Here is a 13394-nt window from a genome sequence, read left to right as displayed (position 1 = left end):
TGCACACTGAAGATCTTAAACTACGCCCTCTTAAAATCTTGAATGAAAGACCAGCAAACGTTGTTTAACTTGACTATTTGGTTTTCAAAACTGTCTCCCACAACATCACTGCATCCAAGCTGGGACACTGTTTAAATGGGTGGATAAAATTGTGGGTAAAAGATGGCAGTGATTAATGGTTTGTACGCTACCTGGACACCAGTTGTATGTGGAGCTCCTCAGGGATCTTTCCTGGAGCCTGTCTTACTTAACTCCATCTACCACATGGAGAAAAAGATGGAGCATCTTCACTGACTTTTCTTGGAAGACACCAAGCTGGGGTATGCAGTCAACTTAGGACACTGACAAACTTAGAGTCTAGGAAAGGGCCACAGTGATGTTCAGGGGCTGGACCACATACTCCATCAGAAGAGGCTCAGAACTAGGCACACTTAGCCTGGAGATGAGAAAGGTTTGGGGGACTTCAGAGCAGGCCTTTGAAACCTATCAGGTTGTTACTGAAAAGTCAGAGCCAGACAGATAGCAGTAGATAAGAGACCACTAACATCAACTGAAATAGCAAAGGTTCCAGTGGATATACGGAAAAGAGTTATGCTATGAGGATAATTAAACATTGGAGCAGGTTGCCTAGGGAAGGCACACACTCTCCATGTTTGGAGGTTTCCGAGGTGTGACTGGATAAAGCCCTGAACAACCAGGTCTGAATTCAGCGATGATCCTGCTTTGGGAAGGAGGTGGGACTGGAGAGCCTACTTAGGTCTCTCCTAACCTACCAAGTTCTGTGGCTCTGATTGGACTAACCTTACTGTTTCCATGTCAGTTTTACCTACGACTTGCTAGAATTTTAACAGCCTTACACCTCTTACACATTTATAAAACAATTTCAACATGTTGCACTAGTGTATACTCTAATGCTACCTACATTTTAAAATTGTTTTTGCACCTATTTTAAACTAGTGTGGAATTTGCATCTTTTTGTTTGAAGGGGAGCGGAGTCAGGCTTTGTTTTAACTCCAGACAAAACCACTGTTGAACTGTTCCACAAACGTCTCCAGGCTTGACTCTCACCTCACAACGAGAACAATTCATCTATGACTAGAGTTAAAACTACTATTCAGGATGAAAAGCAGCAGACTACATGGCCCTGAGACACACAAAAAAAGGTTTGGATGCAGAACGCTTCATCTTTTGTCTAACTCTTGGATGCCCACCCTCCCTCACAGACTCCACAGTCTTGACCTAGGCATCTGAGCTTCTCACACACTGTGTACAGATTATTAGGCCTTCAGTATGAGATTCACAACAGCCAGCGTTGGGCACTCTTACTGTCCTAGCTCTGGACAAGGTTATCTTAAATCTGCCACACTCATCGTTACACTGAAAGGCAATACTCTCCACTCACAATACTCTGAGAAGACAAGTTCAGTGCTCTGTGATAAAACCCTCTTTCACTCCCCAAGAAAAGGATGGCTCCTTTTCCACACGAAAGAGAAAATCCTTCCCCTCTACTCCATACATTCAGAGGAAAATAATGACTGTTCTATTATTCAGTAACTATAGGCAGTCATTTTTATTTTATTTTTTAATGATACATTTACTACCACAGACACAGTCAACCCACCAGAAAATAGGTTATTCAGGTTGGTTATAGGATGTGAGAGGGCTCTCTCCCTCCTGCTCAAGTATTACATGTAAAATGGAAGTGCCAATGGGACACAGAGTCAGTAGGGAGTTCATGCATGCCTACAAGCAACACCAAATGCATTCCAGCCCCATTTTCTCAACAGACGAGCTCCAAAACCTCCTCATATACTCAAAATTGTTGTTCTCCACCCTGGGTTACTCAACTCATTCCCAATAAACCCATTCTGTCTCCACCCCCCCCCCCCCAAATAACAGAAGCACAAAGTTTGCAGAAAACAATATTACACATAGTATTTAGAACTGTAAAAGCAATTATAAAGCTTTATGTTACTTTAAATATAGGTTTTGATTTATAACCTCCTAATTCATAGAATCACAGAATGGTGTGGGTTAGAAGGGACCTTAAAGATCATCTAATTCCAACCCCCCTACCATGGGCAGGGACACCTCCCACTAGACCAGGTTGCCCAAAGCAACCAGGTTTGTCAGATTTTTCAGGCATGACCTGCCCTTAGTGAAGCCATGATGGCTGTCACCAATCACCTCCTTATTTTCCATGTACCTTAGCATAGTTTCTATGAGGATCTGCTCCATGATCGTGCCAGGCACAGAGGTGAGACTGACTGGCCTGTAGTTCCCTGGGTCTTCCTTTTTTCTCTTTTTAAAAATGGGGGTTACGTTTCTCATTTTCCAGTCTGTGGGAACTTCACCAGACTGCCTGCCACAGCTTCTCAAATATGATGGGGAGAGGTTTAGCAACTACATCCACCAGTTCCTTCAGGACTCGTGGATGCATCTCATCGAGTCCCATGGGCTTGGGCACATTCAGATTCCTTAGATAGTCTTGAACCTGATCTCCTCCTACATGGGGTAGGTAGTTTATCATTCTTCCAGTCCCTGCTTTTGCCTTCTGAGGCCCAGGCGATGGGGGCTGTCACATAGCTCTTGTCAGTGACAATTGCAAGTCAATGCCCTCCCACTTTCCCTCAATCCGAATAAGCTTCCTGCAAGTCAGACATAATATTGACGGTTTATTTGTAACAAGCCTTTCATGACTTTGTGTGTAACTCATACAGAATTAATGCCATTTTGTTTACAATGCATCATTTAAAAAGAAAGCATTTTCTAATATTACAATCCAGTTATCTTCTAGCTTTGACTACAGTTAAAAGCAGCTGGTTGTTTTGAATTTTCAGGATAAACCCTAAACTACAGTAAATATGTAATTGTAGGAATTTTCTGAAATACAAGGATAATGGTAGACATCAAGCTCTAACTCAAACGATCTTCTCTGCTATTCTACTCTAAAGCACCTATTTAGTTGAGTATACATGCATGAAAAATGAGAACCTAACTACACAAAGCAAGCATTTTTAAAAAATCCATTGCTGTAATAAACCCAGTTCCCACGATACATGGCATCAAATAACAATTTACAGAAAGGTACACATCTAACCAACTTGTTTTTAACACCTAAGCATTGACAGCATTGTCTATCATATTCCAAAGAGTCACCAATTGTCTTCAAGACCCTGGAAGGGATACGCAGATGAAGCAATGAGTTACAGCTTTTTTACCTTAGGATGCTTATCACTAAAGCGTGGTAGAGCATCCCTCTGCAAGATAACTCTCATTCCACTTCTTTCACGGAGAGGTCATGCTACAACTGATTCATTCTGGAGTAAGTGCTAAACATTGGAAAGATTTCTCAGGAAGCTGAGAATAGGAGGTCTAAAAGGTAACCACAGCAGAATAACTCTGTTAAAAGTGCTGTGGCTAAGTTCCCTATGTTGTTAAACCTTAATACTAAGAACTAGATTAAATGCATCATTTTCCCTTGCATAATGAGACAGATTCACCATACATAAGATTTAAAAAAGATTAAAAGGGCACACCAAAGACACTGCTCAAAATAGAAATCCCTAAATATATATATATATATCTACCAATGGTCCTGAATCTAGTTCAGCAAGACAAGAAAGAACTGAGTATAGTGAAAAATGCCACTGCATACTGTACATAATAGTGATGTTTACATCATATTTAAGAGACGAGAATTTACACAACTAGCAAACATTTTCCCTACCCTTGAAGATATCAGCAGGTACGCTGTACTATTTACAGCGCTTCATAAGGAAACTAGAACTGCCTGACATACAAGTAACACAGTGTAATGGAAGAGACATCACATATCATATTTTTATCATGCACTAAAATCTCATCTTTTTTGTCTTACGTTATAGATAGCATCATTACTTTCTGTACTTTGTAGTGGCTCTGACACTGATCTCATTCTTTTTCAGCATGTTGATACACTCATTAAATCTTACTTAGGTGCTTTCAGATATTAGGGTTTACTAGCCTCCAACCTTATTTTGTTCATGTTATGATATTGATGAAAATACTCCCTTTGTATTAAACATGACAGGCAGATCAACTACCTGGCAAAGAAAACATACAATGCCAGGAGTACACATCTAACATCTCATACACTATTGATCCAGAAATTGAAAAATCAAAAAACAGACCGCTGTGAAGTAGAAGAAAGGCTTAACCAGAAAGAATTGAAAGCTGCAAACTACACAAAACATTTAAAAGTCAAAAGAAGACGACAAAGAAATTGAAAAAGAGGAACCATGGTGGGAGGGTAAATTTTGACATTATATAATTGGGGAATGAACCTTGGGGAAGAGACAGTATGAAGAATGACAGGAAACCCAACTGTTGTCTTCTACAAGTGCGGGACCCACAGAGGTTGCTAGTATTACTACTAAGACAGACCTTTCTCCATTAGATGGCATATATACTTTGCTGAGCCTTACAAAATCTGTTTAAGGTCATGAATTCATCTTGCTGCCTGATCCTGCAGTGCCCATCCCTCAATGGTGCCTAGCTGGGCATTATTAATGTGTTCTAGATGCTCATCATCCAGGCCTTGCACAGCTGTAAAACTTGAGAGGAGACATTCCATCTAACTTTTGCCTAAACACAGCTATTGCGGGTTCAAACTACTTAAGAACTTCTTTAATTACAAAAAAATAAAAAAAACAAAAGAAAGCTAAACCTGGAGGACCCAGACTGGAAAAGTATGTCATTAAAAAATAAAGCAGACAAGCTATTTATGGAAAAAATTATTTAAACTGATTTTTTTTTTCCCCAAAGCAAATAGAACTCCTGCATGTATAAATAACCGTACTGGAGAACAGATTGTAAGACAAGTATCAAGGTACAGTAGGGAAACGTGTTGGGCAATCAGCTGGCAGAAGGCCCTGAATCAACAGCCCATACTCAAAGGACTGCCCAAGCAACATGCTGCCCAGGCAAACAGCTCCAGAAAATTGTGTAACAAACTCCAAAGGGCCAGTGCCTCAAATGTAGGGAAAGAAAGCACAGCTCTCACACAACACACTACCCCTACTACGGCTTTTTAACACAAATTCAAAAGCAACTCACTCGTGTATTGTGCTTCAGGTTTCCAATGCATGCCTACTAAAGAAAAGTTGTTATTCTAAAATTACTATCAGTGCCAGACAAAAATAGCAGCTATAGAGCTATGGCATACTACTCCTGAAAGATAGTAATTAAGCAGCTACTGAGATGACGGTAAAGAGATAATCAGTAGTATACTAATCAGTATAAAGGATTAGTTAATATTAAACATATTGAGCAGATATTTGGACTGCACTGCTGCAGCAAGCCATTTTTCATCCACAAAAAATAAAATCTGTCTTCTGGTGTGAGTATACATAGTCTTTATTAGCTCTTGAAGCCACAGACAGGGATTACTAAACATACCCTAAGAATTCACAAGCTCTCTACTGCATTTAAACTTTCTTGCTGCCTGTTATGCTGATCTTGAACTTTATGTGAGAGAACTGCTGATATAGTGCAATACAAGGAGTTTAAGAAGAAACTGCTTCTGAGGAATTCCCAGCTTCCAAAGGAGTGAGACGTGTGCATGGCTGTGCATATGAAGAAACCCATGCACTCTTAACGTCCTGCTTTCTCAGTCTTCTTCAGTTAAAAGTCTGATTTGAAGGAATGGTATAAGAGTACTAAGGATTCCCAAACTGAACTCAAGAATTCCTTGACTAGGAGGACATTTCTCATCATTATGGGTGAGATTTCCAAGAAAAAATAAAAGGTGTGCAATAGAACTATGTTTAGCCTCCAGTCAATAGGAAGAAAAGCCAGACTGCATCCCTGAGGCCAGAAAGATTACTGTGCTCCCCTTAGGGCAAAGCCCAGAAGACGACTGATGCCAACGCTCAACAAAGCATTCTTGTTCAAAGGGACACAGATTGTGTGTGTTTTTTTTTCCCCTCACCTCTCTCCTTATGCACTGGAGATGACTGAAGATCTGCAAAGCATGCTGCTTTGTATCTCCATTGAATTCGTATAGGTTACACATCCGTACATACACGCTCGCAAATGAAATAAAGGAAAAACAAACCAAAACATAGAAGTTACCAGAAGACAAATGGCTCCATGATATCCTCTGTCTTGCAGACTCAGAATAAGGACAGACAGTACAGCCAGCTCCTGAAAACATCCAAGGGTAGGGATTTCATGGCTTCTCTAAGTAACCCGCCCTAGTACTACACTGTTTTCCCAGTGGAGATTTTTTGTGACATCCAATGTGAACTTCTTAAACTGAAAACAGGGTTTGTCTTGTTTTATCACCTGCCGCTACCAACACATGCTTGAACTTCTCTTTTCTACTAGCTTACCTATAGAATCACAGAATCATCTAGATTGAAACAGACCTTCAACAGCATCAAGTCCAATCATCAGCCTGACCTACTAAGTCCCATCACTAAACCATGAGCCTTAGGGCTGCATACATATGTCACTTACATACCCTCCAGGAATGGAGGCTCCACCACCTCCCTGGGCATCCTGTTCCAATGCTTAACCACCCGCTGAGGAAATTCTTCCTGAAGTCCAATTTAAATCTCCCCTAGTGCAACTTGAGGCCATTTCCTTGATTCTAATCACTTGTTGAAAGTTGTGCTGAGGAAAAGGATCTGGGGGCATTGGTAGATGCTTGGCTGAGTATGAGCCAGCAGTGTGCCCAGGTGGCCAAAAAGACCAACAGCATCCTGGCTTGTATCAGGAATAGTGTAGCCAGCAGAACCAGGGAGGTGATCGTCCCCTCACTACAAGAAAGACATTGAGGCCCTGGAGCATGTCTGTAGAAAAGCTACAAAGCTGGTAAAGGGTCTGGAACAAGCCTTGTGAGGAACGGCTGAGGGAGCTGGGGTTGTTTAGTCTGGAGGAGGCTCAGGGGAGACCTCATTGCTCTCTACAGCTACTTGAAAGGAAGGTGTGGGGAGCTGGGTGTTGGCCTCTTCTCACAGGTAACTAGTGATAGGACTAGAGGGAATGGCCTTAAGTTGCGCCAGGGGAGGTTCAGGTTGGAAATGAGGAGACATTTCTTCTCAGAGAGAGCAGTCAGGCATTGGAACAGGTTGTCCAGGGAAGTGGTGGAGTCAGATTTAGATCTGACTTCAAAAATCAAAGAGTTAGATTTTCTCTTTAAGTCCCTTCTTGATTACCCTCCCAGTGATTCTAATGCATCAACTTAAGTAAGCTGAAGTCCACAGTCCTGATTTTGTTGCTTTGCTTCCCAGCCTTCTCCAAAACCTGAACTCAGTCATTTCAGGATCATGTCAACTCAGAATACACTAAGTTTGTTCCTTCTTTGTGATCAAATAGATCAAGCAAGACAAATTCCTAACAACCAAGGGTAATGCTCTATTTGACATCTACACCTTCTACAAGCCTCCAACACCGCCCACCCAAACAAGATTTGTGGCCCTCCAAACAAGATGTCTACATAGCTGAAAACCTCTGTGAAAGTCTCTGGGATTCAAATCGTGTTACAACCCTGCAACTCTATGTGATAATCTAATCTTGGGATATGTCTAACGCCGTTAAAAGAAACGCCAAAACAGAAAAGTATGGTGGCAATTATTAGTGCCTTTTGAAAGGGAATGACATATGGCATTCAGCTATCTAACTGAAGGTATTGCACATGGTCATTTTCTTTTTTTTTTTTTTTTTTTAAAGTTAAGTAGTTTTAATTTCTCCGTTTATCTTTTTTAACCTATAAGTACTTCAAGGGAGAAAATACACAGCCTAGGTGATATTTTATTTTATTTTTTTAAATACAGACAAGCACAGGGCAAGCACTTTCATTAAGAAGTTTGTGACCCTTCCATTCACTGAATGGATGTTTCAGATCCACCCAGCAATTCCAGTTCTTGTGACACCTGGAAAATGCTGTAGAGATTAGAGAAAATTCCAATGGCTAGGGAAAGGTAGGCATTGCATACATCTTCAAGAAGATACCAGAAAGACAAAGCTACCTCCATACCCAATTTTTCCATGAGAAAAACTGCAACTGAAATGGAAGAAAAACAAGATCCAAAGCAAACTCTGATAACATATTGGCACTTCAGTAACATAAAACCAATGGGAGAACCTACCAAAATATGAAATGGTCCACTCCTAAAGAATAGTAACAGTCCAGTTGTGTGGCTATCTTTAACTCACTACTGGCCAACAAATACACACACGCTCTAAAACAAACCTCTGACAAAAATTAGGTACCACATTCCCTTTGAAAAAAAGTCCTGGATGATTTATTTATTTAATTTTATTCTCAGTTTACCTTAGAGGGTCTTCCATTTGTCTAGGAAATAGGTTGAGGATAACTGCATTTACAGTGTTTATGGATATACTATTGCTTCCAGCCTATTAGTTAAATAAAAATCTAAAACTCTTTAGTGCTACTTTGTTTAGCTCCTGGCATTTATCAGAATAGAACTATAGGAGGGGGCTGCCCTCTCCTCATACTTAGAATGTATTATTTCTAATAATTCTTAGTATTTTGGGGGTCACCGTAAAATACTTGGCTTCTCCTCATAGAAGAAAATATGTAATGGACGTTACCCCCATGGACAAGAACATTTCATGTATTTCCACTGGAAAGATTACCTTCAAGACTTCCACAGGGACTGAAGTCTCCTAGTGAGAATCCAAATGATCACAGTGCAGAATATATAACTGAGGGAAGGATTAAGATGTTATCTTATCTCAATAGTTGTTCTTTCTTTTCCAACACACCAATTGATCCAAAGGTTGAAAGAAAAGCTACAGGTGAAGTATAGTTCAATATTAGTAAGTTCAAAACATAAACTTCCCTAAATACTCTTATAAGCAAGCTAAAGAATTATGATCTAAAAATTGAACAACATGGGGACTCATCTGGATACAAAATTGCCCTCAGAAGACAGCAGTCATCAACAACTCCCCATCAAGCTGCTAAATAACCATCAGAAGGGCATTTTAAGTTATTTCCTGGACCTGATTCTTTCCAACAGATTAATTAGTGGTTTGGATGACAGAATGGGTACAGTTCAAACATTTATAGATGGCCTCAAGATAGCTCATATTTCAAATAACTTTGGAAAACATGTCCAAAGTAAAACATTCTGAACCAACAATTAAGAAAACTAAGACTTTTTAATATAAAGCAAGTATCAACCAAAAAAGCTTTAAACAAATATAGCATGCTATGCAATAAAAAACACCGATTACAAAACACTATACAAAGGAACTAAATCAATGAAGCACTACGGTAGAAGAGAATGGGGTGCTCACCCTTCATTGAAAACTGCACACAGCCAATACTAGATTGCTGCCAACAGAACCAAGTCCCATTTCTAGGAGGGGTGTTATCCTAGACATTCAGTGAGGTCTGGAAAGCAATTACTGTTTCTTGGTGCTAATAACACATCACAGTTGGAATTCAATATCCAGTTTGGAGCACCATGCTTTAAAGTACTGACAGATAAAGACAAAGTATCCAAGAGAGAGCAAGGATAATGGTTTTAGCAAATACAGATTATAAGGCTTATAAGGAACAGTAAAAGGGTTGTTTGGATGTTTGTCTCAAAAATGCAAACAGAAAAAAGCCCAAAATCTCATCCTGCCCACCAACTAAGAACTTACAGCCCAATCACAACAGTCTAAACATGGTCTTTCAATACACAAAAGCGTGTTATGAAGAGGACAGTAATCTGATGTTCTGGATGGAACAAGAAGGTTTAAATTTACAGCTGAGATTAATTGGATTAGAAGAAAACTTTAATAGAAAGAACAGTAAGACAAAGGGACAAGACACCTAAGGATGTTATGGGATCCCTTGCCTTTGATGATCTGTAAGAGCAAGACTGACAAGTGGTCCAAAGAGACTTGACTCTGTCCTAGTATCACAAACACACACCAGCACTTGCATTTCTGTGGCACAAAATGCCTTTGCAGTTTCAAGTCCCAGGTATTCTCAGGAGTTTGTCTATTCTTTAATTTAACAAATGCTTGTGTCAGGGACAGAATCAGAATAGCTGAGCTTGGAAGGACCTCTGGAGGTGATCTGATCCAACCCCCCTACTCAAGCAGTGATACCTAGTGTAGGCTGCCCAGAACCATGCCAGACAGCTTTTGAGCATCTCCGAGCATGGAGACTCCATCACCTTTCTAAGCAACTTATTTCAATGCTCTGTCACCCTCACATAAAAAAAAAAAAATACCCACAACCAGCCTTTTCCTTATGTTCAGGAAAGACAGAACCTTTGTGTTTCTGTATGTGCCCGTTATCTCTTGTCCTGGCACTGGGCAGCATGCTGATGAGGCATCCCCAAGCCTTGTCTTCTCTAGGCTACACAGTTCCAGCTCTCTCAGCCTTTCCTCGTAAGGGAGATGCTGCAGTTCCTTAAGCAGCTTTGGGGTCTTTTGCTGGACTCTCTTGAGTAGTTCCAGGTCTCTCTTGTACTGGGGAGCCCACAACTGGACACGGCATTCCAGGTGTGGCCTTACCAGTGCCTTGCAGAAGGGAAGGATCACCTCCCTTGACCTGCTGGCAATGTTTTGCCTAATGCAGCCAAGAACACCAGTAAGCCTTCTTAGCAGCAAGGACACATTGCTGACTCATGTCCGACTTGGTGCCCACCAGCATCCCCAGGGCCTTTTCTGCAAGGCTGCCTTCCAGCTGGGCGGCCTCCAGCCATGTCCTGGCACATGGGGTTGTTTCTCCACAGGTGCAGGACTTACTAGTTGCCTTTAAGGGACAGGAACAGCAAAGGTGAGACTTCTTACCAAATAACCAAGAATGAACTTGTCTATTGTCTCCCGACAAAAATAAAAGATCTAAAAGTTTTCTAGATTCTATCTCACTACTACTATTGTAAGGAGAATTTGAGAGAAGGGTATGTACTCCCGTGAGTTTGTGCAAGAGCTGAGTTTGCATAAAATGCAAAGAAGGTTCTGACAGTTCAAACCACTGAAGTGTCATCCGCACATATATGAGCACAAACAATCCCACACAGTATTTGGGCACCTTGTCAATTAAATAGCAAGAAGTCTGAAACACTCTTCTCTTCTTGCTTATTCCTCTTCTTAATTTCCATCTCACAATTTTTATTTTGTCATCATTTTTAGTAGCTCAACGTTACAGTAGATAGTAGAACATCTTTACAGGATTGACTTGAGGAATCTGTTTCCCTACTGTCTTATTTTATACTTTGCCCTTTCAATATTCTCTTCTGTATATTTCACCTTCTACCAAATCTTTCTTCTGTTCTCCACATCATTTCAACAGCTCTCAATAGTGCTCTTCAGAGCTATAAACTAGTTATAGATCACATCTGTAATGCCTTGCTACAACTTACACTTCAAGATCTCGTCAAGCCCGTTCTTCAAGGCGCACACACACCTCCAAGCTAAATGAAATATATTTAAATCAAGTCTGAAATTACTACTTGATAAACAGCGGTGCACTTGTACGGTGTCTCAGATGTGACTCATCTCTACCAGAGAGCTGATATACATGCATGCCAAGATCAAACATAACAAAACAAATGCTTTCAAGAGTAAAAAGAGAAACACATGCAGAGGTTGGTATTTACAAGGCAGAGCAAAGGAGCATGTGCCCAACCAAAATTAAATGACACTTGGGCAGACACCACCACCCTCCAAGCAACATAACCTTCAGCTATACTTCAGGTTCAAATAGGTGGATAAATAAATCAAGGCAACAACTTACAGAAATAACTCAACGCTGGGAGGCAGACTTCTGATTTTGAAGCCTAGATTTCACTCTTGCTTCAGTCCCTCCTTCTTCCAATTTGTTAAACAGCTGTCTGCAACGCATGGGGATGTAAACAACGTACAGCACAGGCAGAGGTCTGTACTGCTTTCAATTAAGCCTGCACGGAGTCCAAATAACATCAGCAGGAACACAGGTTATAAAAAGCTGTATTTGCTCCCAATATCGCCCCTTGTAACAGCGGTCTTTATTCCGGGTCACTGAGCATGTCTATCCGCTTCCAAGTACGGAAGCAAATTCTCAGTTATCACTCCACTGTTTCAACACCCAAAACACAGATGAAGAAATTCAGGTTTGTAATGATTCTTTCTACATTAGTTTCTCCTGTGTACTACTCTCCGACAGAAGCAAGCTATGACTGGCACAAGTCTGCTTTACCCCAGATTATTTAATAGTACCGAGTTTATACCTCTTCCAACATATGAGGAATGTTTCTTGGCAACACACGTCAGATAATCCTGGAACGTGGGTTCAGCTTCCACCTGACGCAGTGCTGCTTTATTACAGGCAGTCAGGTTGGTTTCTCCATGCTCAAAATGCTCTAAGTTTACTGAACTGGTAATCTACTATTTGGGATTTCAGCACCTTTACTGGCAGCAAAGCATTCCATGCCCTTCTGTTTATTTTGGGGAGAAAAGATATTTAACTCTGCTAGGTACGTCATCTTTTCTATGGCTCTTTAATTAGCTCAATGATTACCTCATAAGTGAAAGTCAAAAAATGTTATTCAGCTGCCTTTCAACCAAATGCTATCAGCTTTCAGGAAAAGATTCACTGTATTCACAAAACTCAGACCAACATGTTTATATTTTGGTGGAAGGTAAAAAATAAGTGTCCTTTATTCCAAGAGTGGAACTTCTTAATATCTTTGAGTAAGCCAAGAAATTCACCCAAATTAGGTTTCTTCAAAATTACATTAAAAATAAGCAAGCCCTCCTGGCATGCATGTCATTTAGGAGTAGAAAAGAGAACGAACAGGAATAAAACCAGATGTCAGCAGTAAGAGCCATAGCATAAATGTCTGCCTTGAAATCGCACACACGCGCACGCACACTGACACATGCGTGAGCGCACAAGAACAAACAACATTCCAGTCTCGTTCAAGCTGAAATTAAGATTCCATACCTAAGGGTTAGTATGAAAGCATGCATTAATTCAGCCTTTTTTTTGAGGGGGAGGGAAAGAGAACTATTTAAGCAGCTAGTCCAAGGAAACAGAATAATTAATATTCTGTTAGGAAGATCAATCTTTTCATTCATCTACTGAACAAATCATATACACCTGTATTACGTAACAGGACTGAGAAATGCACTCTAAAAAAATGCAAACTTTTTTGGAAGGTTTCAGCAAAATTTTATTTATATGGATAGAGACGAAAGTGTTTGTACTACCTCCTTTACAGTAGATCGTAACACGAGCACACAGAAAGCATGCTGTCACAGCACGACAGAAGTAGAACACCACCAGAAATCTTCAGCTTAGAGGACAGTCTTGCTATTTTTCAGGCTAAGTACATACATAGCTTCTAAAACCATATCTCATTATCACAGGCAAGCCTAGTACCTGTGCAAATCATATT

General features: G+C 40.5%; 1 protein-coding gene across 8 annotated transcripts in view; it reads right to left on the bottom strand.

The window, feature by feature from the left end:
• The window catches only part of EPB41L4B (erythrocyte membrane protein band 4.1 like 4B), a 175358-nt gene that overhangs the window by 137455 nt on the left and 24509 nt on the right, over positions 1 to 13394 (bottom strand). The window contains exon 1 of one of the 8 annotated variants that reach the window (XM_083822765.1): positions 11753 to 12198. The exons of the other annotated variants lie outside the window; for them this stretch is intronic. The gene's annotated coding sequence lies outside the window, so the exon portion shown is untranslated. Of the gene's footprint in view, positions 1 to 11752; positions 12199 to 13394 lie in introns of those variants that run through there. 8 annotated transcript variants of the gene reach the window in all.

Source organism: Anser anser (genome assembly GCF_964211835.1).
Source record: "Anser anser genome assembly, chromosome: 2".
Lineage (NCBI taxonomy): Eukaryota > Metazoa > Chordata > Aves > Anseriformes > Anatidae > Anser > Anser anser.
Note: the sequence above shows the minus strand (reverse complement) of the source record. Positions and strands in the feature narration are given on the sequence as shown.